General features: G+C 38.5%; 1 long non-coding RNA gene across 3 annotated transcripts in view; it reads left to right on the top strand.

The window, feature by feature from the left end:
- Nucleotides 1-26,915, top strand: part of LOC122918556 — a 58,808-nt gene that overhangs the window by 4,700 nt on the left and 27,193 nt on the right. The window contains exons 1-2 of one of the 3 annotated variants that reach the window (XR_006386625.1): nt 5,455-5,549; nt 16,349-16,497. This is a non-coding gene — a long non-coding RNA (uncharacterized LOC122918556). Of the gene's footprint in view, nt 1-5,454; nt 5,550-16,348; nt 16,498-26,915 lie in introns of those variants that run through there. The other 2 variants (XR_006386627.1, XR_006386626.1) reach the window with 2 other exon arrangements.

Below are 26,915 nucleotides of genomic sequence, written 5' to 3'. Positions count from 1 at the left end.
GGTTTTTTATCGTTATGTATTATTAAAGTGAAAAACATTAGAGAACACATAAGCACATGGACAAAATCAGACTTTATTGCTATAAAGATATAGTTAAGCCTGTCTAGCTTTTAAAACAAAATGTTGGTGTGCCTGGGTGGCTCGTTCGGTTAAGCACCCCGCTCTTGATTTCTGCTCAGGTCGTGATCTCAGGGTCATGAGATGGAGCCCTGCGCTAGGCTCCATCCTGGGTGTGGAGCCTGCTTAAGATTCTCTCTCTCTCTCTCCTGCCCCTCCTCGAACTCCCTCTCCCTTCCTAAAAACACAAAACAAAACAAAAAATTGAGAACGTTAAGACGGATATTGGGAGACGGCAATTATTCTAGATGTTATAGATAGTAGCACGTAAGGTATTTTTCATTCTTCTAAAAGTTAATTTACCAAACCCAGAGAACTTAAAGGGCATTTTTATCACAGTCATAAATAAAAATACACTTTGCTATTTAAAAAAAATAAATTTAATAAAAAAAAGAAGAGAAAAAAAAAGATTTGCAAGAGGTAGGGCAACTATTCGGTCTGATTATTAAATAACACTACCATTCAAGACATAGGTGTGGTTTCTAAAAAAAAATACACTTTGCTTCCATATTAGAAAAAAAATCAGGTGTGTATTTTTTGATTGATCAATGACATCTGCCAGAGTTATACTCATTTGATCAAAATGAAAAAGTTCTTTCTGTTACACAAGTACCTTTGTTGCAGGGTCTCCAGGGCTTGGAATCACATTAGCCCTCTTAATTCAAACTGACGTGGTTGGCTTCAGTATATCTGATAGAATAAAAACAGAGGGTATTCAAATTGAGATTCTACAAATCTAAGTTGAGAAGGTTGATGTGTAATTTGGGACTGTTTTCCCAGACAGAGTCCAGTGACTTTGGTCTCTAAAACAATTAATTAATTACAGGCGGGGACCTTTGTAAATGGTTTCTTGGATGCTTTTTCATCTATTGAAGCCTTAATAAAGGGGAGACATAACTTAATTACCCCTTCCTGTGTTCTTAATAGTGTTGTTGTTGTCTTTTTAAATCCAGGTTTGTTGAAAACAATCACTTTTTTTTTTCTTTGCCTTTTTTAGAAGCAGAGCTACAATTGTGTTTTAGGACATAGTGGAATCTATCAGTTAATAAAGCTAGCAGGTAATTCTTTGTCTTTAACTATTAAATGTAGAATTTCCAGCATATTATGTAAGCAGCTTTTATGGTGATATTCTGGCAGTTTAAATCTTTGAAACTTTTAATAGGCTTAGATTATTTTGTTTGAGATTTTTAAAAAATAGAGAGCATTGCCGTAGCAACATTACAGTTGTAAGGAAGATTTTGCAGTCCAAATCCTTACTTTGTAAAAAAAATTCAAAACATTTTTTTATATCCTATTTTTAAATGCTGATATTATTATATTGAATTATATAAAATCCAGTTGGATTATTAGTGTTATAAATAAATACAAAAAATTACTAGATCTGCTTCACTCCTATAAATAAGATTTGTTTTACACCTAAATTATAAACTGTATTTTAAGTTTTATTTTATTTTTAGCTGAGTGGTTAAGAGTTCAGGCTTTTTTTTTTTTTTTCTCAAGTCAAGTTTACTGAGGTGATTTACCTGCACTAAAATGTATTCTTTTAGGTGTGAAGTTCTATGAATTCTGACAAACACAGCCATGTAAGCATTACCACAATCAAGAGAGAACATTTCTACCATCCCTGAAAGTTCACCTGTGCCCCCTTTTAGTTAATTTCTTATCCTGGAAATAAAATCTTAAATAAAATTAGCGAAAGGCCATTGTTGTTGTAAACCAGGTCATGACTTTAATGGGAAGGCATATGAAACTGAGGCAAACCTAAGTTTTGAGTATATTACTCTAAAATGATTGGATAGAAGTGTTAAAAACAAAATAAAGTGAAGGATTGATTTTATTTTTTTATTCCATTTCCATGATCTATGTTTACCTTTTTTCACCCCACATCCATCTCAAGGATTTTTTTTTTTTTTTTTTTTTTAAGATTTTGTTTATTTGTCAGAGAGAGAGCATAGAGAGAGCACAGAGAGAAGCAGGCTTCCTGCTTAGCAAGGACCCCAATGTGGGACTCAATCCCAGGACCCTGGGATCATGACTTGAGCTGAAGGTAGACACTTAACCAACTGAGCCACCCAGTGGCCCCTCCTTCTCAAATATCTTGATGTAACTAAATCCTTAAGGCATTTTGTTTTGCTAGTTTGTATTTTAGTCTTTTCATTGAATATTAAAAATGAATATTGTCTCTGCCCTTGTGAAATAAGCAAGTGAAGAGCAAGGCAGTGCCATCTTTATTGCTTATTACCATCTCTTCCATACAAAAAAAGCCTAATATTGATTAAATGATGAATTTTTTTTGTTGTTTCAAGCTGAACAGAAAGGGGTTTGAGAATGACTAAGATTTTCTCAAGTAAATGTTGAGAGTATTGGTAGTACTAGGTTAAAACTTAAAACTCAGGGGCACCTGGGTAGCTCAGTGGGTTAAGTCTCTGCCTTCAGCTCAGGTCATGATCTCAGGATCCTGGGATCAAGCCCCATATCGGGCCCCACATCAGGCTCTCTACTCTGTGGGGAGCCTGCTTTCCCCTGTCTCCTCTCTCTGCCTGCCTGTGTGCCCACTTGTGATTTCTCTCTGTCAAATAAATAAAATCTTAAAAAGTCATAAGGAAGAGAAAATACTGTACTTTTACAGTATACTTTTATAGTACTGTAAAAAAATTATGTATAAATGGATGTGTGCAGTTCAAACCCCGTGTTGTTCAGGGGTCAACTGCAGATTTCTTTTAAAGCTTTTTTAAACTGCTGAAATAGTACAGGGATAACTCGTCCTTTTTCAGTAGTCTATACACAGCAAAAATGTCACACCCTAACTGAAACATAAAAAACCAACCATGAGGAGATTTGGCATGTCAGAATACTTTATATGCTACCAAGAGAATATTTTTTTCATTATCTGAAGGTAAATTAAACGTATGGGCAGTTCATCTATGAAGGCAGTCTCTACCAAAACAGTCTTCCACTTACATGCCTTTGAAAACTTTGTGATCTAGGGATCACAAAATTTGAATTTTTCATTACTATTATAGCTATGGTGAAAATTAATCTTATAAATTTTAAAACTCCAGCTATAATGCAATTTAATGTAAACATTAATGATTAAAAGATGATCTTTCAACTTTAAAGTTGCTTTCTTCCTCAAACCAAGTTAAGATATCCTGAGTGCCCAAAGGGCAATATTACAGTTATACTATCAAACATTCCTGAAAAAAACCTGTCCTCCCTGCAAGCAAAACTTTTTCCCATTAAAAATAAACTTTAGGGGCACCCACCCAGGTGGCTCAGTGGGTTAAGCCTCTGCCTTCAGCTCGAGTCATGATCTCAGGCTCCTGGGATCGAGCCCTACATAGGGCTCTCTGCTCAGCAGGGAGCCTGCTTCTCCCTCTCTCTCTGCCTGCCTCTCTGCCTACTTGTGATCTCTGTCTGTCAAATAAATAAAATCTTTAAAAACAAAACAAAACTTAAAACTCAGTTAAAAACCTAGGTTTTAGAGTTGGATCTAAATTTCTTTCATCCTTTTTTTAATTGAAGTTTATTTGACATATGATGTTATATTAGTTTTAGCTCTACAACTCACTAGTGATTTGACACTTCTATACACTGTCCTGTGCTTACCACCATAAGTGTAACTGCCATCTGTCACCATACAATGCTATTACAGTGTTAATAACTGTATTCCCTAGGCTGTACTTTTTTTCCCCTCAACTTATTTTGTAACTGGAAATTTGTATCTCATAATTCCCTTCACCTATTTTACCATCCCCCCCAACCCCCTCTGCTCCGGCAACCACCTGTGTGTTCTCTACATTTATGAGTCTGTGTCTGGTTTTGTTGTTGTTGTTGTTTGCTTGTTCTATTGTTTTTTTAGATCCCACATAGAAGTACAATCATACGGTATTTGTCTTTCTCTGTTTTACTTATATCACTTAGCATAATACCCTCTAGTTCTAGCAATGTTGTGAATGTCAAGAGCTTGTTCTTTTTTATACCTGAGTGATATTCCTCTGTGTGTGTGTGTGTGTATAATTATATACATCACATCTTTATCCATTCATCTATTGGCGGACTTTTAGGTTGCTTCCATAACTTGGCTATTATAAATAATGCTACAACAAACATAGTGGTGCATATATCTTTTCGAATTCATAGTTTTCTTTTCTTTGGGTAAATAATCCAGTGGATCATATGGTATTTCTATTTTTAATTTTTTGAGGACCGTCCATACTGTTCTCCACAGTGGTTGTACCAATTTACATTCCCACCAGCTGTGCATGGGGGTTCCCTTTTCTCCACATCTTCATCAACACTCGTTATTTCTTGTCTTTTTGATACTCTCCATTCTGACAGGCATAAAGTGATATCTCACTGTGGTTTTGATTTGCATTTCCCTGATAATTAGTGGTGCTGAGCATCTTTTCATGTGGATCTACATTTGAATACTGATTGATCATTTATTTAACTGTAGAACCTAAGGCAAATTCATTTCTATGAGTATCCTCTTTCTTACCTGTAAAACCACAGTAAACAAACCCACAGAATTCTGTTAGAACTGCTGTGAGGAGGAATTTGAGATTAAAGCACCTGGCACAGTGTCTTACTCATAGCCCAGTTCTTTCAACTTGAAATCTTAAGGTATTTTAAATCAGGTACCACAGCTGTCCGTCTGTGGTGGTAGAGAGAATTCGCTTTTAGAATGCAGAGGGAGGTGGCTGAATCCGAACCTTGGGCTCAAGCAGTGTAATTGCTCTCCCAATCTGTGGATTTTCATTTATGGGGTTTTCCCGGAGGAAAGAAAGAAGAGTGACAATGGTGAAGAGAAAGGAAACCAGATGGGGAAATTGAGAAAGGGAGAGATATTGACGGAGTGAATGATGAATGAATGAGCAAACAGAACGAGGCCCCAAAAGGGGTCAGTAATCTTATCTCATATAAGCCAGCTTGGCATATGGCAACTACAATAAAAAAGAGAAAGGAGTAAGGTTATACAAACAACATGGGAAAAAATAGGTTCTTAATATTTTGAAAAATAGAACCCAAGAGTTTCCCTTACACGGTGTTAACTTTGTATATAGTATAGTATTAAGGTTCAGAAAACAGTGGCTCAGTTATTTGCCTGCTCTGATTTCCTGCGATTGTTAAATAATTTGATCAGTACAATGGTATTAGAACAGCTAAATTATAAACATAATGAAACAACGCTACTTTTTAAATGCCCAATAAGCACAGAGAAAGAGACTTTTCTATGGCCAACCAAAATCAAGGGTGAAGGTAGAAGAAAGACAATTTCAAATAAGCGAGATATCAAAAAAAATTATTTCTCATTTGCCCTTGTCTCAGGCAGCTGCTAGAGGCGGTGCTCTGTCAAAATGAGTGATTAACCAAGAGGAAGGCCTCAGAGCCTGGAATCAGGGGCTCCAGCTAGTTGCAAAGGAATAAAGGTAACTTTCAAAAATATTACTAACATAGAAGAGTGAAAAAAAAATTGAAGGAGTACAGGTGAAAGAAAAAATTGGTTAAGAAAATAGAAGTTAAGAAATAAGAGGTAGAGAAACACATACTCTGAATCTGTTTCAAGAATGAGATGGCAAATCTGTCCCTTAAGTGTCCCATCATCCAGAGCAAAAGGGAAGGGAAGCTCACTTGCAAATTCCATAATGTCCTTAAGATAAAAACAAAGTGGTTGTTTCCAAAAAGACTTATTGTAGATCTTATAAAAAGGATCCTTCACTCTTAACTTTATCCCCATGATAGAATATTCTGTTTCATGTGACTTTCTTAGAGTGTACCTTATGGTCCCAAAGCATTACTAAGTAAAGACAATTCTGTAAGGACTCAGGAGACTCCCCAGGCTGAGCCAAGAGCATGTGAATGGCTGGTCAGGGTATTATTAATTGACATCCCATTAAACTTCACAGGAGGTTAGAAGGAGGTTGGTAGGTTAGTCTGTTACCCTGAATAATTTAGCTCTTTCCCCGAACTTGCCCCCTTAAAGCAAAACATGTTCTTATAACTGCACTTGTGCTCGGTAAAAGGCAGTTTAGCAACTTGCTGGATGTTGGAGCATGTTCACTGGGGGTCTCGTGCCCCACCCTAAATGTCTTATCCCAATATGCTGTCCTATCTCCATTTCTTTTTTTTAAATTTAATATATATATTTTTTAAAATTTTATTTATTTGGGAGAAAGAGGGAGAGAGCACGAGAAGTGGAGGGTCAGAGGGAGAAGCAGACTTCCTGCTGAGCAGGGAGCCTGAAGAGGGACTCGATCCTGGAACTCTAGGATCATGACCTGAGCTGAAGGCAGTCGCTTAACCAACTGAGCCAACCAGTCACCTCCACCTATCTCAGTTTCTGAGAGAAATTTTGATAAATGCAATTTTCTCTAATGCATTATATTTCCGCTAATGTTTTAGTACATTCAGACTAGATTTTCTGGCTCTCCCATTAATCTAACTCTGAATTCAATTTGGATAGAAAACTTTTTAATTGCCCTGTTCTTCCAATAGGTAACGTTTAGGATATAAATGTCCATCAAGCAATCTTTCATAAACATTTATTTACTATAACCAAATTTATATTAATAATTAAGATTGCATTTAGTTAGAAGCTGTAGTTTGGACAACTAACTAGAATTTTCAGTTAACCATCCCCCTAACTGTGGATGTGAATTTACTGCACCACCTGTACGGTTGTTAGTTTTGAAAAATTCAACCCCTTATGCTTTCATCTGATATATTTTCCATTAATAATAATTCTTAATGAGGGTACCTGGGTGGCTCAGTGGGTTAAAGCCTCTGCCTTCAGCTTGGGTCATGATCCCAGGGTTCTGGGATCGAGCCCTACATTGGGCTCAGCTCTCTGCTTAGCAGGAATCCTGCTTCCCTTCCTCTCTCTCTCTGCCTGCCTCTCTGCCTACTTGTGATCTCTTTCTGTCAAATAAATAAGTAATATCATAAAAAATAATAATTCTTAATGGAAAATCAAGCATAATTTTTATAACTCATTGAATGTTTGCCATTATTTAAGCTATAGTTCACTGGTTATTGAATAAACCTTAGAAAGAAGTGGTTTTCTTTTTTTTTTTAAGATTTTATGTATTTATTTGACAGAGAGAGACACAGTGAGAGAGGGAACACAAGCAGGGGGAGTAGGAGAGGGAAAAGCAGGCTTTCTGCTGAGCAGGGAGCCCAGTATGGGGCTTGATCCCAGGACCCAGGGATCATGACCTGAGCTGAAGGCAGAGGCTTTAACCCACTGAGCCACCCAGGAACCCCAGGAATGTATTTTTTAAATAGCATTTGAACTAACCATTAGAAAGATAAAAGTTTTTGCTATTCATCTCTTTTGTGTCTAGCAGAATATGGTTATTTACATATAACTAAATCTCTCTGATACCCTAAAATTTGAAACCTTAAAAGTAGACTTCTGTTTGTATAGTATTATTACCTGCTCTTTTCCAGGAAGCTTATTAATAGGATTATACTTCAAAATAATAAACTACCTTCCTGAGACTTATAGGTCAGTTATTACTATGGTAGCATTTCTGTTGTCTTTAATAGAATCTATAAGTGCTTGAAACCAAAGACTAGAATATGCTTTGGTATCCCAATAAAGTCCATGGCGACATTTTTATTCTGACCTGAAGTAAATTTCCATATATTAAATAAAGATTTGGTGAAACAATATTTCTTCTCTGTTAAATCAACATTTGTTATTTCTGCAAAACTTTATCTAACCAGTTCTTTTATTTTTTTATGACTGATGGTAATTTTTGGCTCTTCATAAGAATAGAAAAATGTTTTTATTGAACTTGATATGATTTATAAACAATGATCTCTGAAATACTGAATGATGTATTTTTATAAATAAAACTGTCATAAATTTAGAAATCAGTTTTGTTAAGTGAGAAACTATCACAGATGTTAAAGAGCAGCTTTTTTTGTAAATAAAAAAGATTTCCAAACTTAGGCAAAGTATTTTGACTTTAGAAAAATCTATACAACAAGAATTTCCAGAAGCAATGTTGGCAAGATGGCAAAGTTAGAAGCCCTGGATCCTGCTTCCCTCACAAATATACTAAGTCAGCAACAATTCACAAACAGATTCACGTTATGTAAAATCTACAGACTAATTGTAAGGCTCTTGCACCCTATGTGAAAATGAAACCAGACACACCAAAGCCAATATTCAGGACCCCTTTTCACCAGAGTCCCTGCTCCCAGCACAGTGCCATACAATCAAGAGGAGAACCCTAACTCCCAGCTTCTCCTAGGGAAAAGGGAGTGTGGTTTATGCATCCAGCACCCTGGAATTTCCCACGGAGCTCCCAGAGGACTGATTTCTGTCTTGTAAGTCTTAGAACTCTGATGAGTCCAGCATAATCTAGCCACCTGAGGGAGAATGGAAACAGCAGCTTTGGCTGGGGAATGTCATAGATCTTCCCTCCTGCTAAGCATAAAGTGATCAGATGTAAGTCTTGGAGCTGTGATGGGTCTGATGCTATCTAACCACCTCAGGGAGAATAGGGACTGTGGTTTGGATGATAGATACAATAGCTTCCCCACCCCTGACTTAGCACAGAGCAAGCACACAAAAGCCACAGCTTCCTGCTTCTCCTATGGAGGGAAAGAGTGGACAGACACACCCCCTGCCCTCAGAGCCTGGGCAGGGTTAATAGGTGGGAGTCTTCTCTTATACAAGGTCAGTCCGTGAACACTGGTGCAGGTGCCTATTTTGTACAGTGTACAAACACCAGCACAGACAAAGAAAATGATGGATCAGGCAAAGGAACTGATGGATCAGTTCCAAAGAAAGAAAGAAAATAAATTTCTGGAAACTGACCCTAATGAAATAATGAGTTATAGGATTTACCTGACAGAATTCAAAATAACTGTTATAAAGATGCTTTCTGAGGTCAAGAATAAAAATGCATGAACAAAGTGGGAATTTCAGCAAAGCATAGGCAATATTTAAAAAGTACCAAGTAGAAACCATGGAGATGAAGGACACAATAACTAAACTGAAAAATTCACTAGAGGGGTTTAATAGCAGACTAGAGCAAAGAGAAGAAAGAGTCTGTGAACTTGAAAACAAGTCATTGGAAATAATTCAGTCAGAGGATCAAAAAGAAAAAGAATGAAAGAGAGTGAAGGAAACTTAAGCGACTTACGGGACCTCATTGAACATAGTACTATATGCATTATGAAAGCCCCAGAGGAGAAGAAAGGAAGAGAGAAAGGATAAGAAAGCTTATGCAAAGAAAGAATGGATGCAAAGAAATTTACACTGAGACACACAAACTGTCAAAAGTCAAAGAAAAAGAGTTTTGAAAGTAACAAGTAAAAATCAACTTGGCATGTTCAAGAGAACCTTCATAGGACTATCAGTGGATTTTTCAGTAGAAACCTTGCGCACCAGAAGAGGGTAGAATGAGGTATTCAAAGTGTTGAAAGAAAAAAAAAAAAGCCAAGCAAGACTACTGTACTTAGCAAAAATGTCCATCATAAAAAGGGAGGAGAAATAGACATTCCCAGACAAACAAAAGCTCAGAGAGTTCATCTCCGCTAGCCCTGCCTTAGGAGAAACGCTAAAGAGAATTCTTCAAGTTGAAAGGATGCTAGATAACAACATAATAGCATAAGAAAGTATGAAACCTCGGTAAAGGTAAATACATAGACAAAATGAGAATATTGTATTCCTGTAATAGTAGTGGGTAAATTAATTTTAATTCTAGTATAAAAGTTAAAAGACAAAAGTATTAAAATATACCTTAAAAATATGTTAAAAGAGGGGCGCCTGGGTGGCTCAGTGGGTTAAGCCTCTGCCTTCGGCTTGGGTCATGATCTCAGGGTCCTTGGGTCGGGCCCTGCACTGGGCTCTCTGCTCAGCAGGGAGCCTGCTTCCTCCTCCCTCTCTCTCTCTCTCTCTCTCTCTCTGCCTGCCTCTCTGCCTACTTGTGATCTCTGTCTGTCAAATAAATAAATAAAATCTTTAAAAAATGTTAAAAGATACACAATATGAATGAATGTAAATTCTGACAACAGTAAAAAAAGTACTAGGGGAGAAGTTGAAGTGTAGAGTTTTTATATGCAATTGAACTTAAGTAGATAAAATAGACTGTTGCAGGGGCACCTGACTGGCTTAGTTGGAAGAGCATGCTATTCGTGATCTAAAGGCTGCAAGTTCAAGCCCCATGTTAATTGTAGAGATAACTTAAAAATAAGATCTCTTTTTTAAAAAATAGACTGTTATAGCTATAAAATATTTTATGTAAGCTCCAAGGTAACCCCCCATACATGCACACAAAATTCCCATAGTAGTTACACAGTAGAAAAAGAGAAAGCCTACCGATGCAATATATAGATATAGATAGACATATGTATAGAAATATATGGATATATATTCGCATGTGTGTATGTATACCCATACACAAAACAAGACATAAAAATAGACAAGTACAAGATTAATAGTAAACAATCATATAGCAATAATAAATTCTTCCCTGTCAATAATTAACTGTAAGTGAATTGAATTCCCTATCAAAAGGCAGAGAATGGATAAAAAAACAAAAAAATAAAACCCAACAATATATTGTCTGCAAGAAACTCACTTTAGATTTAAGGACACACATAAGCTAAAAGTAAAGGGAAGAAAAAGATACTTCATGTAAATGGTAACCAAAAGAGTATAGAGGTGGCTATACATACATTAGAAAAAATAGACTTTAAGTCAAAACTTGTCACGATAAAAAGCACATCATATAATGTTAAGAAAAATTATACTGTGAACCGTTATAAACCAACAAACTGGATAACCTAGAGGACATGGATAAATTTGTAGAATCATACGGCCTATCAGACTACGTCATGAAGAAGTAGACAGTCTGAACAGGCTTACTACCAGTGTGGGTATTGAATCAGTAATCCAAAACTTCCTAACAAAAGACCAGGACAAGATGTTTTCACTAGTAAATTCTCCAACATTTAAAGAAGAATTAACACCAATCCTTCTCAAATTCTTCCAAAAACCTGAAGAGGAGGGAATACTTCCAAACCGATTTTATGAAGCCAGCGTCACCCTGATACCAAAGCCAGATGAAGATACCACAAGAAAAGGAAACTACATGCCAAGACCTATAATGAATATAGATGCAAAAATCATCAACGAAATATTAGCAAGCCAAATGCAGCAGCATGGAAGTAAATCCACGCATATACTATGAACTGGTCGTTGGCAGAGGGGCCAAGAATACGGGGTGGGGAAAAGACAATGTTTTTAACAGATAGTGCTGAAAAAACTGGATATGCACATGCAAAAAAGATTGAAATTGGACCCTTTCCTTACACCATACACAGAATCCACTCAAAATAGATAAATACTTAAACATAAAACCCCAAATTGTAAAACACGTAGAAGAAAGAAGGGGAAAGTTTCATCACATTGGCCTTGGCAGTGATTTCATGAATGTGACACTAAAAGCACTGGCATCAAAAATAAAAAATAAAGAAGCCAGGCTACATTGAACTAAAAAGTTTCTGCACAACAAAGGAAATAATCAACAGTGAAAAGGCATCCTGTGGAATGGGAGAAAATATTTGCAAGCCATTTGACTGATAAGAGGTTAATCTCCAGAATTGATGAGATGGCTAGTTTATGTTTCAGCTTGACTGGGCTCAAGGATGCCCAGATATCTGGTAAAACATTTCTGGGTATGTTTGTAAAGGCGTTTCTGGAAGAGCTAAGTGTTTGAATCAGTAGACTGAGTAAAGAGGATCACTTTGCCCAAAGTGGGAGGCATCATCCAATCCATAGAGGGCCTGAACAGAGCAAAAAGGTGGAGGACTGGTGAATTCTCTCTCTTTTGAGCTGGGACATCTATTTTTCCTGCTTTTGGACATCAGATCTCGTGGTTCTTGGGCCTTGAGACTCTAAGCCTTATACCATAGGTTCCCCTGGTTCTAAAGCCTTTGAACACCTACTGAATTATACCACTGGTTTGACTGTTTCTCCAGATTGCCAATAGCAGGTTGTAGGACTTCTCAGCCCCTCCATAATCATGTGAGCCAATTCCTATAATGAGTTTTTTCTTGTACAAATGTGTGTGTGTGTGTACAAAATTGATGCTGTTTTTCTGGAGAATCCTGACTGATACAACATATAAGGAAGTCCTACAACTCAGTAGTAAAAAAATTTAAAAAGTCCAACAACAATAACCTAATAATCTGATTAGAAAATACATTAAGAAAAAAAAAAAGAAAATACATTAAGGACTTGAAGACATTTCTCCAAAGAAGACATAAAGATCACCAACTATATGGAAAAAATGCCCAATGTCACTGATCATTAGGGAAAAACAAATGAAAATAACAATGAATTACTACCCCATGCCTTTCAGAGTGGCTAGTATCACAAAACAAAAGACAAGTGTTGGTGAGTATGTGGAGAAATTGGAACCTTTGCATACTTTTGATGGGAATGCGAAATGGTGCCGCTGCTTTGGAAAACAGAACGGAGTTTCCTCAAAATATTCTCAATAAAAGTAAAATATGATCCAGCAAGCCCACCTCTGAGTATCCGAAAGAATTGAAATCAGGATCTCAAAGAAATACTAGCACTGCTATGTTCATTGCAGCACTAGTCACAATAGCCAGAGTATGGAAAGAGTGTAAACTTGTCGATCAACAGATGAATGGGTAGAGTGTGGCCTATACACGCAAGGGGTTACTATTCAGCCTTAAAGAAGCGATTTCTGGGATATGTGGTAACATGGATGAATCCTGAGAACGTTATACTAAGAGAAGTCAGTCAGTTACAGAAAGATAAATATTGCACAATTCCACTAATACGATGTCTCTAAAATAGTCAAGTTCATAGAATCAGAGTGGAATGGTGGTTGTCAGGGATTGGGGATTTACTAATCCCAAGTGTAAAGTTTGTTAAGCAAGATGAATAATCTTTAAGGCTCTGCTGTACAAGTTATACCTATAATCAACAATAATGAAACTATAATCAACAATAATGTACATGTACATTTTTGTTGAAGGCATAGATCTTTGGAATGAATCAAGGATCTCTTCCTCTTTTTCTTGCTGTCTCTATTTCACACCTTTGAATGGGCATGGTCTGTTTTTGTCTCTGTGCTTGGTGTGCTTGGTATGCTTGGTTTGTGTGTGTGTGTATTGGGGTGTAGTATGAATGTTTCAATAAGGTGCCTGCCTTTCCACACCCACCTTGTCTTCCATCTCTGTACCCTAGGATCAGAATGATTTGAGGGACGGTCGTTATTTTCCCACACCTTTCATAAAGGAAGTGTCTTTACATAGCTGAGGTGTCCACTCAAGTAAAGATATACGATCTCCTTGTATTAGATTTATAATTTCGTATGATTAGTAGAGGGAAAAGAAAAACAGAATCATTTTTAAAAGCAGGGTAGGCATAGGATGAGTGCCTATGGAGGCCATGAGGCTATGAGGCCACTGGAAATAAACAGCCTATGGGCGGAGGGGCCAGTCATAACCAGAGCACTGACTAGGGAGCTGTGGATTCCATGACTGGGGCCTCTCTGACTGTCTGTGAGAACTGGATGAGTCCGTGGGCCCGTTTGTTTCCTGACCTGGAAAATGAGGGGGCCCAGTGACCTTTAAGAGTCCTTCCACTTCTATGGTTCTGTGCTTTAAAGGACTTTTAAATAACAGAGTACTTGACTTGCCAAAACTTCAGCCTTAGCATTTTTTTTTTTTTGCTTCCTTCTGTTTTGCCTTCTCTCTATCCTTGTGATGTAAACATGAGTCTTTCAGAATTTTTTCCAGTGGGAGTCTGAGCTGGGGGATTTGGGTCATGTGATAGATTGCCTAACCTCATTCTAGGCAGCTTCCTTAGATCATCATATGTTTAGGAGAAAAACAAGCCAGTCTCTTCAGAACAAAAAAGAGTTTATTTGACATCACTATTATGTTGGTCTGATAAGTTATTCTCTAAAATTTTCAGCCAGATTAAATGGAGTAATTTTACTTTTTACACTACCCCCTCTTATTCTCAAACAAACCTGTATTTTTTAGAATAACGGCAAAGTAAATTCACGGGCCTAGTAGCCGGGTGTAAACTCTTATCATAATTCCCTTTATCCTCCACCGGGAACTCCCAAGTGTTGTTCCCTTTCCAATGTTAATAGCACTCTCCCGGATTCTTGGTGTTAACCTACCTGTTTTCCATCCTGAACTCCGGATCTCTACTCCTTCATTAGCATTTTAAAGGCTTTGAGGAATGTATCCTCAGGCAAAACACAAGGCTACCAAAGATTGCCCGACTATCTGCGCGTATTCTAGTTTTTCAAGCAGAAAAACAAATGTATATGCAAACAGATTCAGACAGTGGAAGAAGTAAGTCTTTTTTACACTGCAGACGCTGAGTCCTTCCCAGAAGTAATCCTTTTGAGTTTTCTGCCACAATTAATATTTTTTCAAATAAACCATGTATTATTTTGTTTGAGCTACCTTCTCTAAATGAAAATCACTGTCTTGTTGCTTTTAAGCTGCATACACAAATTGATGTACTATCATTGTTTAACACCTTTGCATGCTGTACTTTAATATTTAAGATGAAAAATAGATAAAAATCAAAATTATGTTAGAAGTGAAAAAGGATTAAAGGAATACCAAACTGAAAGCAAAGATTTGGTTTGGGTACAGCCTCCACCCTGTAAATTAAGTAATTTGTAAGAGCCATCTACTCTAAATTCTGAAATTCTGTGACTTTCTGTACCTACATCTATATATACGTGACCAAATCTTCCATGATCACAATCACAAATTTGTGCAGGAGGAAAATGATAATTTGAAAGGGAAGAAAGAAACTAACATTTTTTGAGAGCCCAATATACCCCAGATCTGGTGTTAATGACAGGTAACTATCTCATTTTGTTTTCAGAGCTTTAGGAGATAAGCTTTTTCTCTGTGTGATAAAATGGGAATATCTTCAGGATAAATTGTAATGGTAAAAAAAAAAAAAAGGTAAAATTCAGTTGAGCATGTATGGCATGATCCCATTGATTAAAAAAAAAAAAAAAGTCCTATATATGCCTAGAAAAATTCTGGAAAGTTCCACAAGAAAATGCTGGCCATGGTTAACTCTGGTAATTGTTACTGGCGGTTAAGAATAAAGAGAAAGATTTTTACTTTCATTTTTATATCTTTTTGCACTTTAAAAAAAAAAAATCAAGAGCGGGTATTAACCTAATTCTTATATCCCCTTTAGGAGAAAGGAAATAAGAGGAGACTTTGAATAGCTTAGAGAATCAGTATCTGTAGTGCGCCTTATTTTATTGTTCTGTTCATGTGAAGAAAATGATATTTTAAGTAAAAGAAAAGATAGTTGCCTAAGTATAGATAAATGCATAAGGGTTTTTTTGGAGGGGGGATTTTGGGGGCGCCAGAGGGGAGATCCTAACTTGTCTTTGTTCTGCTATCGGAATCTAACTTTCAGCTTTTTGGCAAATGTGGCTCAGGAATGGATGGATGTGGGGTGAGAAAAGACCTGCATGTATATAGGATGATGTGATCACAGGATTTAGTTCTGGTTGCCCGGAGTCAGATTTGCTCATTTCTTTATTCTTCTGCACTTTGGTGTGTTTTGCATTTGAATAAAATGCCCTCAAGTACAGGAAAAAATTCTGAAACTCTACATGGTACTCATACCCTAAGACAACTCTGCACCTCAAAGATATCCAAATACAGAGTCGGCTGAAAGGTGTGGCATGTGATGTTTACGGGTTTGGGTTCAAATAAAACGGCATCCCAACCTCAGTCTCAGGCAAGAGAGGCTTTCTGTCCTGGGTGGTGGGCTTCAGAGGGCCCTGTAAATTCACACACACACACACACACACACACACACACACACATACACACACAGTACTCAAGAACACACGAGGACCTCTTGGGATCCGGTGCTCAGCCCGAACATGGTACAGCCTGCAGCCCTGAACATCTGCTTCAGTGACTGACACAGCTCAGGTCCAAGAGAACATAAATTCTGTGAAGATCTGGGTTATAACCACGTACCAAGTGATTTTTACTAAAATGAAGGTAATTATATAGCATTTATGAAGTATGTATGCCTTTATTTTATTACTCAGCCAATACAGCTCATCAACAGAAAACCCAGACATATGAAATAATAAGGAAATTCTGTTGCCTTTCTTATTTTGCTCATGTAAAAAAACCACAACTTTCTCCGATTTTTCAGCTTGGATGTTGTATTAGTCAGCTTGGGCCACCATAGCAAGATGCCACGGCCTGGGTGGCTTGAACAACAGATCTTTCTTCTTCTCACAGTTCTGGAGGCTGGATGTCCAAGACCCAGGGGCCACAAGGTTGTTTGCTGATGAGATTCTGGTGAGTGTTTTCTGAGGGTTAGGGCTTCAGTGCATGAATTTGAGGGGGAATGACACAATTCAGTCTATGGAAGGTGTTTTTGTCAAAGTACATCTATAGAATAAGTTTACCCAACAGTTTTCCAGTTTGATTTATAACTTTTACACATTTAGACGTACAGTGTTGGTCCTCCGTTTGTATTCTTGCCCCAGACCCCACAAATACGAGGGGCAGGCCTCTAACAAAGAGTAAGTATTTGGCACAGTTTGTGGCTCAGAGTGGCTTCCAGCAACTCTAGCTCAAGGGGTCTTTACAGAAGAAATTTGTCAGTGAGTAAGGCTGTCTTTCAGTGGAATGATCTATAGCACGGGTGGTAAGTTCTTTGTCATAGGACATGTGACAGCAGAGGATGGTTGACCAAATGGCAGAAATGTTGAGAGGTATGCCTCTGCTGAATTAGATGATCATTAAGACCTTTCCCAATTTTAAAATCCTATGAAAGCTTCATTATCTAGAGATAGAGGCAGTCAGGTCTTCCTCCTTACTTCTATCTTCTAGAACAATGTCAGCTTTCTAAATGCTAGAGTCAGAGAAGTTTTCCTAGGGCACTTAGTTTCTTCTGAATGTTTTGCTTAGTATCTATATAATCTTTTAAGCCACAAAAGCTGTTTTTGAGTTGTGTATGCTTTCAAAGACAGGAAGACTTTTGGGATATTTCAGGTTAAGCAGTGAAATCCCTTTGTAATGAGAAAACAAAAACAAAATCCCAAACCAAAAATGCATTGCTTTCTGTAAGTGTAGTTCAGATAATTTCCAAACAAGGTATTTGCTTCATATATAATCACAATCATAAAGGGATATAACAGATTTTACATACTCTAGAAAATAAGTGTCTGGAGAGCTTGAAAGTTTTATTCCCCAAGATCTAACTGTGAAGAAGCTGGAGTTACTGATGGTCTTCCTTACCCCAGAGCTTCCTTTCGCTGATGAAAACTGTACGTTTTTATAGGAAAGGGAACAGATGTCTTGTACTGAGAATAATAAAGCAGGAATAGACCTTAGTGGTGGGTCACCTAATCCTTAAAACTCATTGTACTAGTAGGGGACTCTTCCTCTCCTCAGAGGAGATAGACAACTTGCCTAAAGTGACACAGCTAGTTCTAGTAAAACCAGGAGACCAACGTCTCTCCTGCTTCTAGTACGGTATTTGTTTCCATACATTCCGGGGCCATGCTGGTTTATTAAACCATTTAGAAGCTGGATTCCCAATAATAAGGATCTAAAGCGCATTGGGTAGAACAATGTTCTTGTTCACAAACAAAATAAAACAGAATTTACCTAACAACATATCTAAGATTGTGATGACAGTTTCCGTGCCTGAGCTCTATTATTCTAAGTATTGAAATCAAACAGATAGTCCAGAATTTCCAAACTAGAGTCAGTGGAGGCCATTACACTCTCTCTTTCTCTCCATCTCAGTGAATGACATTCAGATCCTGCCATCCTTCTTTCTGTCACTGTTTATCCTTGCTTAATAAAAGCAAAAACAAAACACAAAACCTGTAGGTATTTATAGTCTTTTTCAATAAAATGTTACACACGGGGCACCTGGGTGGCTCAGTGGGTCAGAGCCTCTGCCTTCAGCTCAGGTCATGATTCCAAGGTCCTGGGATCGAGCCCCACATCGGGCTCTCTGTTCAGCAGGGAGACTGCTTCCTCTTCTCTCTCTGCCTGCCTCTCTGCCTACTTGTGAGCTCTGTCTGTCAAATAAATAAATAAAATATTAAAAAAATAAATAAAAATAAAAATAAAAAAATAAAATGTTGCACTGCAGAATGTAAATCAGAAAATTCTTTCTGAAGTTCAGAGGGCTCCAGAGGAAACTCCCTTAAGGCATGTGTATATATGGCAAAAGAATATAGGAAAACTAGAAAAAAAAGTGAGAAGAAGAGATGGAAACCATAAAAGGCAACTTCACTTGCTAAACGCAGACCGTGAAAGGAACTGAAACACGAAGGAAAAGGCATCAAAACTGGAACTTGGGTCACATCCACTTAGAAGAGGAGTGAGAGAGGGCAGGACTGAAGGCTTGGGGTGTTAACTGAAGAAAACCCAAAACAGGAAATGAAAGTCAAATGACAAAAGACAAAGGGAAATTAAGAATTCTTTATAGAAGGAACTAGAGGAATAAAAAGGAAAATATTACCTTATTAGGTGTTGGGGAGGGAAGTCCATACCAGAGAGCCCACTGGGCCCACACAGAGATTCTGAGGGAGTCCGTGCTCTCTCCCTGTCTCCCAAGAGGCCTCACAGCCCCGCATGTGTTACTCATGGGGAATTATCTCCAAAAGCCCCAATTTCCTGAACTGTTAAGTTGTTAGTAACAGTGCCTTCCTAAAAGGGTAAACCAGATAATGTTGATAAAGCATAAAGCATTTAGCATAATGCCTGATCCCTAATAATGCTGGATACATGGTAACTGTTACTAATGTCATTATGAACTTATTAAACCAAATTTGTATTCTTTCCTTATGCTAATAATTATTTATTACAGATATAGGATGGTAGTTTTATGACCTTCAAATACACAGGTAACTACCCTTCGAGTAGATGAGGCCATCATTTGTAATAATCTGTTTTTGTGAACATCCTCAATGATGGGTCATTAGTTACAAATTTTACTGTCTCAAATAAAAAGAATAGAATAGGATCAGCTTAAGCAATTTTCCCAACATGATACAGTAAGTCGGTGACTTAGCTGAATACGAGATCTGAATCTTAGAGTCCTGTGCTCTAGCTAGAATGTCCCACTAGGATAAAAATAGCCAATTAGTTATTGTACATTCTTATTTATGAGCTACATCATGAAGCATAATCTAAGCAATGATTTGGACTGATTCAATTACAGAAAATCTACATTTTCCATGCGGTATTAAATATTTCTTGAAAGGAATACCTAAAGCACCATTTATATTTGCAAAGTAGGGATGGCAAACATTGCAGAGATGGAAGCATTTAACATTTAAATTATGCTCATATTATGGCAAAGCAAGTCACTCACAGGTTGATGTCTGATTAGAAAACCTCCTGATCTTCTACTCTTGTCACATGAAAAGTTTCTGTTTTCTTTTTTTTGCCTTATTTTCTGTCCCTCTTCAAGACTAATATAAATACTAGTGATATTAATGTGAATACCAATATTTATTCCTGAGATTTTTCCCACACCTTCTCTACCTCTCAGGTCTCTAGTTTTCAGTTATAAGAAGTTACATAGAAGAAGGATGTAAATTGATAAAGAGATTGCAGAGTGAGCATTTCTTCATCCTAAATGTTATAGTAGGGATCAGAAAGGCCATAGAAGCTATAAATATCTAGATGAGGGGTCCCAGATTTAGGGTTTAGACCTCAGTGAATTTCCAAAAAATTGGGGAGATTGGCATTTTAATGTTGCCAAGTAGACATTTAAACAACAGCTACTACCATATACTAACAACATTTTTACTGAGAGAAAGACCATGGGAACTTTATGAAAGACCTACTAAGAGGACACCCGGGTGGCTAAGTTGACTGAACTGGCTGATCTTGATTTTGGCTGAGGTCATGACCTCAGGGTTGTGAGTTGGAGCCTACAGACACACTCCGTAGTGGGCGTGCAACCTGCTTAAGATTCTCTCTCTCCCTCTGCCCCTCTGCACCACCCCTCCACTGCGTGCACATATACTCTCTCTCTCTAAGAAAAAGAAAAACCTACCACGAAGGGACAAAAATATCAGTGCGAAGGCAATTAAGAAGTGATAAGTAATGAACTGTCTCATATGCATGTGTGTGTTTTCTAAATTTTAAAGTTTTTTTCTCATTTTGCTGGAGACCAGTGGAAAAAGATGGGCCTAATTCACGGGCTGATCTTTGAGAGCTGCTCCAGAGACTTCCAAAGAATCCTTTTGGGGGCCAGATAAATACAAAATACAGAAATAACCCGGTGACTCTTACTGGGGCGGTTACTCTATTCCAGGCCTGTGCTGAGCACGTGGCTTGCCTGAAGGGTGAGGACCTCCTGGTGATGTTTGAGGAGAGGAAATTGCCCCTGCTTTTTTCTGGTTGTCATCACCCTGAAAGCCACTAGACCCCAGAGATCTCATTGGTGAGCCACTCTTTCCAAAAACATGATCATCATCTGAACAGTTGAAGCTATAACATAACAATAGCTTGACTGGCCCTTTGGAGGCAGCAGAACCCAGCCACAACTGGGATACAATGTTCTCCTTTCACAAAGGGACAGAAAGTTGCCAGGTTTTTGGCCACAAGCTTCTGGGCTGTGACAAAGCCCTGCTTTGACCAGTGTCCTGGGCTGGTCTGAGACCAAACGGCCAGCCAGTGATGACGAATCAAAAATAGCCCCAGAGTCTAAATCAGGACACATGGCCAGTGACCACCCTGAGTCACGCAGACCCATTTGTTACATACTTTATTTTTGGAGAATTTTAGTAGGGACAGAAAGTGTTTCGTTTGCTGATTCTTCAATCCAAATAAGATTACAAAGAAAGGAACTAAGTCATGTGGTTTTGTTTAACTTACCATGAAGGTTGCAGCTAGTAGAGATGATGTGATTCCTCAGCTCTGTAAAACCCGTGGCTAATTGGTTGGGATGATCTATCTCTCTGAATCACCTAAACCAGCAACAAGATAGTGGCTCACAGTCTATTGCATAAGAAAAGTTTGCTCCGGGGACTGGACGCATGCTATCGTCCTAAGATCTTTGTTGCCACTCAAGGTGACAAAACACAAGTGAATAAGGATGTTGATGTGGGATGGAATGTAGAGAATGTAGGAGAAAGTTTGTTTGCCTTATCTAGGCCTATTTCCTATTTAAGATTTGACTTAATTCTATAAATGTTTATAATTTGCATCGTAAATAGACTTCATCTTAACAAACGTATTATTATCCTCATCCTTAAAAATGATTTCTGTGAGTACATGTAACCTAGTTTTTTCACCATCATCTGGTCCTGCTACCACTCCAAACCCGTACCCTACTGTTCTCCTTCCAAGTGCTGCTCCTCAGCCTTCTCTTTGTTCTTAAAAAATGCCAAGATCAACCCTAGAGCCTTTGCATTAGCTATTTCTTCTACCTGCAGTGGTCTCCCTATCATCGTCACATAGCTGGCTGTTTCTTATCACTTAGGTCTCTCTTCAAATGCCATTTCTTGGAGAAGCCTTCTCTGACCACCTCGGCTGGAGTAACTCATCCTGTCAGGCCCTTTCTAATACTTTATTTTATTATCTTTATAGCACTTATAAATATTAAAATATCTTGCTCACTTATTTGCTAATTTATCGTTTGCCTTCTCTGGCATGAAAGCCCTATGAAAGCAAGGGCTTAGTCGTGTTCGTTCCTACAGCCCGGCACTGAAATAATGTCTGGCACACAGCAGCACTCAATAAATGTTTGTCGAATGGAAGAGTTCACTAGCATTTTCATATCTTGTCACCTTTATCCCAGAAAGTTCACATCTAAGTGGTACAAAGGCTACCCCATATTCATTAATTCTCTTGATTATTTTGTCAGTGAAGGCAGGCCAAACGACTCATGATACAAGTGATCTGGTTTCACTTTCTGTCATTGATCATATCACTGAACAGTTCCCAATCTCCTCTTCACTTAAGTTATATAGCCCAGTCTAAAAGAGCAGTTAGGTAAGCGTAGAAATAAAACTTTAATATCAAAAGGAAAGGTTAAATACAGTGGTTTAGGATACCCAAATACTTCTCAAATATATAATTGAAACCAAGAGCTAACATGATCATTTTTTGTAGGAAAAAAAAAAACAAAACAGTAAAAGGGAAAGGCCTTTTCTTCCCATTTAAAAAATATTGATCTAGAAATTTTAACTAATGCAATAAGATAAGAAAAAGAAGAAAATGATGTAACTATTTTAGAGGCAAAATTATCTTTATAAATAATGATTAGCGACCAAGAAAATGTAAGATAATTTTTTTTTAAAGGACGAATAGTGAAGTTCAGTAAAGTAGAGTTATAAAATAAGCACATAAAAAGTGGTAGATTTTGTTACAGAGAAGCAATAGCTCTTTAGGAAACACAAAAAAAGAGGGGCACCTGGCTGGCTTAGTCAGTTACGTGTCCAGCTCTTGGTTTCAGCTCCGATGGTGCTCCCAGGGTCATGAGATTGAACCCTGCATCGGGCTCCGCGCTCAGCAGGGAGTCTGCTTGAGACTCTTTCCCTCCCTCTCTGCTCCTCACCCCTCTTGTAAGTGTGCATGCTGTCGTTCGCGCTTCCTCTTGCAAACAAACAAACAAATAAATAAATAAATACAATCTTAGAAAAAGCCAAAGAATGTTATGGATGTTAATATACCAGCTACAGTTTTGTTTTTCTTTTTCTTTTTCTTTTTTTTTAAGATTTTATTTATTTATTTGACAGACAGAGATCACAAGTAGGCAGAGAGGCAGGCAGAAAGAGAGAGAGGGAAGAGGGCTCCCTGCTGAGCAGAGAGCCTGATGCGGGTCTCGATCCCAGGACCCTGAGATCATGACCTGAGCCGAAGGCAGAGGCTTAACTCACTGAGCACCCAGGTGCCCCCAGTTTTGTTTTTCTTTTCTTAGTGTCCAAACATGGGGTTAATCTTAGACTGTAGAATAGGACTACAGATTTTAACATAATACTGTGTTTTTCTATGAAAACACATAACTTATCACTTGTTCATTCTGCTAACATTTATACTTGTTCTCTGTGTGTATTTCTATACGAGAACCATGTAGAAAACAGAGGGAAGGAGGGAACATGGTCCCTGCTCTTAAAGGCTTTATAATCATGATGGAAAGAAATAATGTACAAACATGAAACCGTTAGAAAATTGTTTCTGGTAATATTTATTTAGTAAATACTTATTCAGCAATCATAATGAGAAAGCCCCTTTGCAAGTTATATGTGGGGTAATGGTAGACTTGTCATAAATGTGATTAGAATCAGCCCTCCATGTATTAGCAAGCTGTTAGGGAGAATAAGTCACACATCTTTATAATGATAAAGCAAGTCAGCTGTAACTTAGAAGAGAGGAATTTAAAAGGTGCCTGGGTGGCTCAGTCAGGTTAAGCCTCCTACTCTTGGTTTCTGCTCAGGTCCTGATCTCAGGGTCCTGAGATTGAGTCCTGCGTTGGGCTCCGTGTTTAGCACAGAGTCTGCTTAAGACTCTCTCTTCCTTGGCCACTCCCCCTCCAATGCTCACTGACACACACTCTCTCTCTCAAATAAATCAATCTTGGGGCCCTTGGGTGTTTTGGTTAGTTAAGCTTCTGACTCTTGGTTTTGGCTCAGGTCATGATCTGAGGGTCATGAGACCACACCTTGAGCTGGGCTCCCCACTTGTCATGGAGTCTGCTTGAGATTCTCTCCCTCTGCCCTTCCCCCCAACTCATGCTCGTCTCTCCCCTCTCTCTAAAATAAAATCTTTTAAAAAAAAACTTTAAAAAAAATAAGAAGTGAAGAACTACAGAGAGTAGTGGTGGACCAGATGACATTCCACATGGAGGGCACAGCTTTGGGTGAGACAAGAAAAGTGTGGGTTATGTTTATAAACACTGAGTAATCCTATCTGAATAGAAGGCAGGTATACATGAAAGGGAACTGAATGATAAGACCAGAATGAAAGATTAGAGCAAGGTTCATTCACAGAATGGGGGTCTTGAATTCCTGACTGCAGAATCGAGATTGTATTTGCTGAGCCTTCAAACATTTCAAAGCAAGGAAGCAATTTGAGTTCTGTTATAGGAGTAGTTGTCTAATGCTGGCATCTGGGCCGAGTTGAAGCACAAAAGAGACAGAGGATAGAGAATCAAAGTTAGTAAACTTTGGAAGGTAAAGAAACAAAATTTTAATATAAAAAGGAAAAAGGAAAGACATGATTTAGGACAAACAAATACTTCTTAAAAGTATCTATTTTAAGCCAGTAGCTAACATAATAATTACTAGTACAAAAAATAAAATACTAAGGCAACAAGCCCATTCTTCCCATTTAAAAAAATTGATCTGGAAGTTCTGACCAGACCTAAACTCAACTGAAAAAGACACTGCAGAGGTGGGATGGAAGGACCTTGTGCCCAGAACAGTGCCTAGCTTTTAGTAGTTATTCAAAAAATATTTATTAAATGAAGGAATAATTTTCTGTCCTTCCCTTATAATAAGTTCTCTGGGATAAGACCTCCCTCTCCCTGTCCCCTCACCCCTCTTATTTTTTCCACACCACATCCCCAGAGTCTGGCATTGGTAGGCAGTCAATTAATGCCAGCTCATTGCATATGTCAACGAATGAATGTCACCTCCTTAGATACGGGATTGAGAGAAATGAGGGAGTGGACGATTATTCAGTTCTGGGTGTATTTAAATGTCAGCAGCACATTTTCTTTCATAAGTGTTCATAGGGAAGTTAGGAGGGGCCAGTTTGAAGAGAAGACGGTTTGTTCACCTTTTTTTTTTTTTTTTAAGATTTTATTTATTTATTTGACAGAGAGAGACCGCAAGTAGGCAGAGAGGCAGGCAGAGAGAGAGAGAGGAGGAAGCAGGCTCCCCGCCGAGCAGAGAGCCCGATGCGGGACTCGATCCCAGGACCCTGAGATCATGACCCGAGCTGAAGGCAGCGGCTTAACCCACTGAGCCACTTTTAATGGCTGCATTTGAGAGACTAAAAGGATTATCTAGACAGTGTAGTCCTGCAGACAGTTGAAATATGGATGAACTCTGTAGATCCATTGGGCGGTGAAGATCGGGGAGCATCTGCACAGAGGTGTTAATTGAAAGCATAGGAGTAGTTGAGATCACTGGGAAGGAGGTATAGACAAGAAGAGACATTCAGTTGAGAACACATCTTAGGACACACCATGTTTTAAGTGAGACACAAGAGGAGCCAACAAAGGAAACAGATACAAAGTTAGTCAGAGATGGGAGGCAAACTGTATTCCAATCAGTCTGAAGACGAGGGAAGGAGATTTTTCGAGAAGATAATTAACAGCCACATCAGATTCATTGGGAAGATTAGTGAGGATAGAGTTTAAGAAAAACTGTTCATCTGGATGTTAGTGGGAGCATTTCAGAGAGTGTGCACCTGTGTGGAGCGTGGGAAATAAAATCAGATTAAATGGACAAGGTATGAGACAAAGGGAATAGACAAAGATTTGTGTTTTAAGAAATTTGCTGGAGGGCACCTGGGTGGCTCAGTAGGTTAAGCATCTGCCTTCGGCTCAGGTCATGATCTCGGGGTCCTGGGATCGAGGCCCGCATCAGGCTCTCTGCTCAGTTGGGAGCCTGCTTCCCTCTCTCTCTGCCTGCCTCTCTGCCTACTTGTGATCTCTGTCTCTCAAATAAATAAATAAAATCTTTTAAAAAAATTGCTGGAAACAGGCTGGAGGAAAGGGAAAAGATATAGGTGTTTGACTGGTTTCTTTGTAGATGCTCCACCATTAAGTGATGAATTTGCCCCAAATTTTCAAACTATGCACCCGTCCACTTTCATGTCTTTCTGCTACATGGCATCCCACCATATATTCCATGGCCAATGGCCAGTCAACAGAGAGTTGCTGACGACCTCCTAGAGCAGCAGTATGAACTGGATTCTGTACAAGAAGATAAAGATATGGAAATACAAGGGAAAGCAAGAGACAGCATGTCAGAAAAAACTACATGTGAGCCAGCAAGGAACCGCACAATAAACAGAGCCAGAGTAATTAACTTGGGTCACTGACATCGTGGATTCCTGGTCTGTGCTAGGCACTGGGATCTGGTTAAAGGGTGACCTGGGGGTTGACTATGGTCTCTGCTTAATGGTGGGATGAGTCTACTAATGGCTTCAAAGCTAGAATAATGAGGGGCTGAAGTAGCAGAAAGGGCCTTCTTCCTAAGTTGAATTTGAAGGTTGGCTTTAATTAGAGAGGGGAAGAGAAGGTAACTTCCAGCCTGTGGGACAGACCTGTGGACAACCCAAGTATGAGGGCTGCCTTCCTGGGGGCCAGTGAAATGCCCTCCTGACCATGGCAGATGTGGGGTCTTAGGGGTGAATGAGGTTACATAGGTGATCCTGAAAGCTATTCGCTAACTTGGAGGTAGCAAGCTCTCCTTAAAGCCTGAATGAAAAGATTTTCTTTTGTTTGTTTGTTTGTTTTTCCCTCCCACTGTTTCTCTGAGCTGGAAGCAGAAACATTCTTCTGCGGCACGATCACCACACTAGTTTGGAAAAACATTTTCCACCAAAACAGAAAATAAACCAGGCTCACCATCTATGATACTCATGTGAAGACCCACGTCTAGACCAGGATATGCTTTACCACTCACTTTTTTGGACTAGGAGGAAGGAAGAGCTCACCATAGTCATCAGAATCAACCCACTTTTTCAGCCATAAACTGCAAGGTGGATGCTGACATCCTCCCCAG

The sequence above is a fragment of the Neovison vison genome, chromosome 10, assembly GCF_020171115.1.
Source record: "Neovison vison isolate M4711 chromosome 10, ASM_NN_V1, whole genome shotgun sequence".
Lineage (NCBI taxonomy): Eukaryota > Metazoa > Chordata > Mammalia > Carnivora > Mustelidae > Neogale > Neogale vison.
The sequence above is the reverse complement of the archived record's forward strand: the minus strand, read 5'-3'. Positions and strand labels throughout refer to the sequence as shown.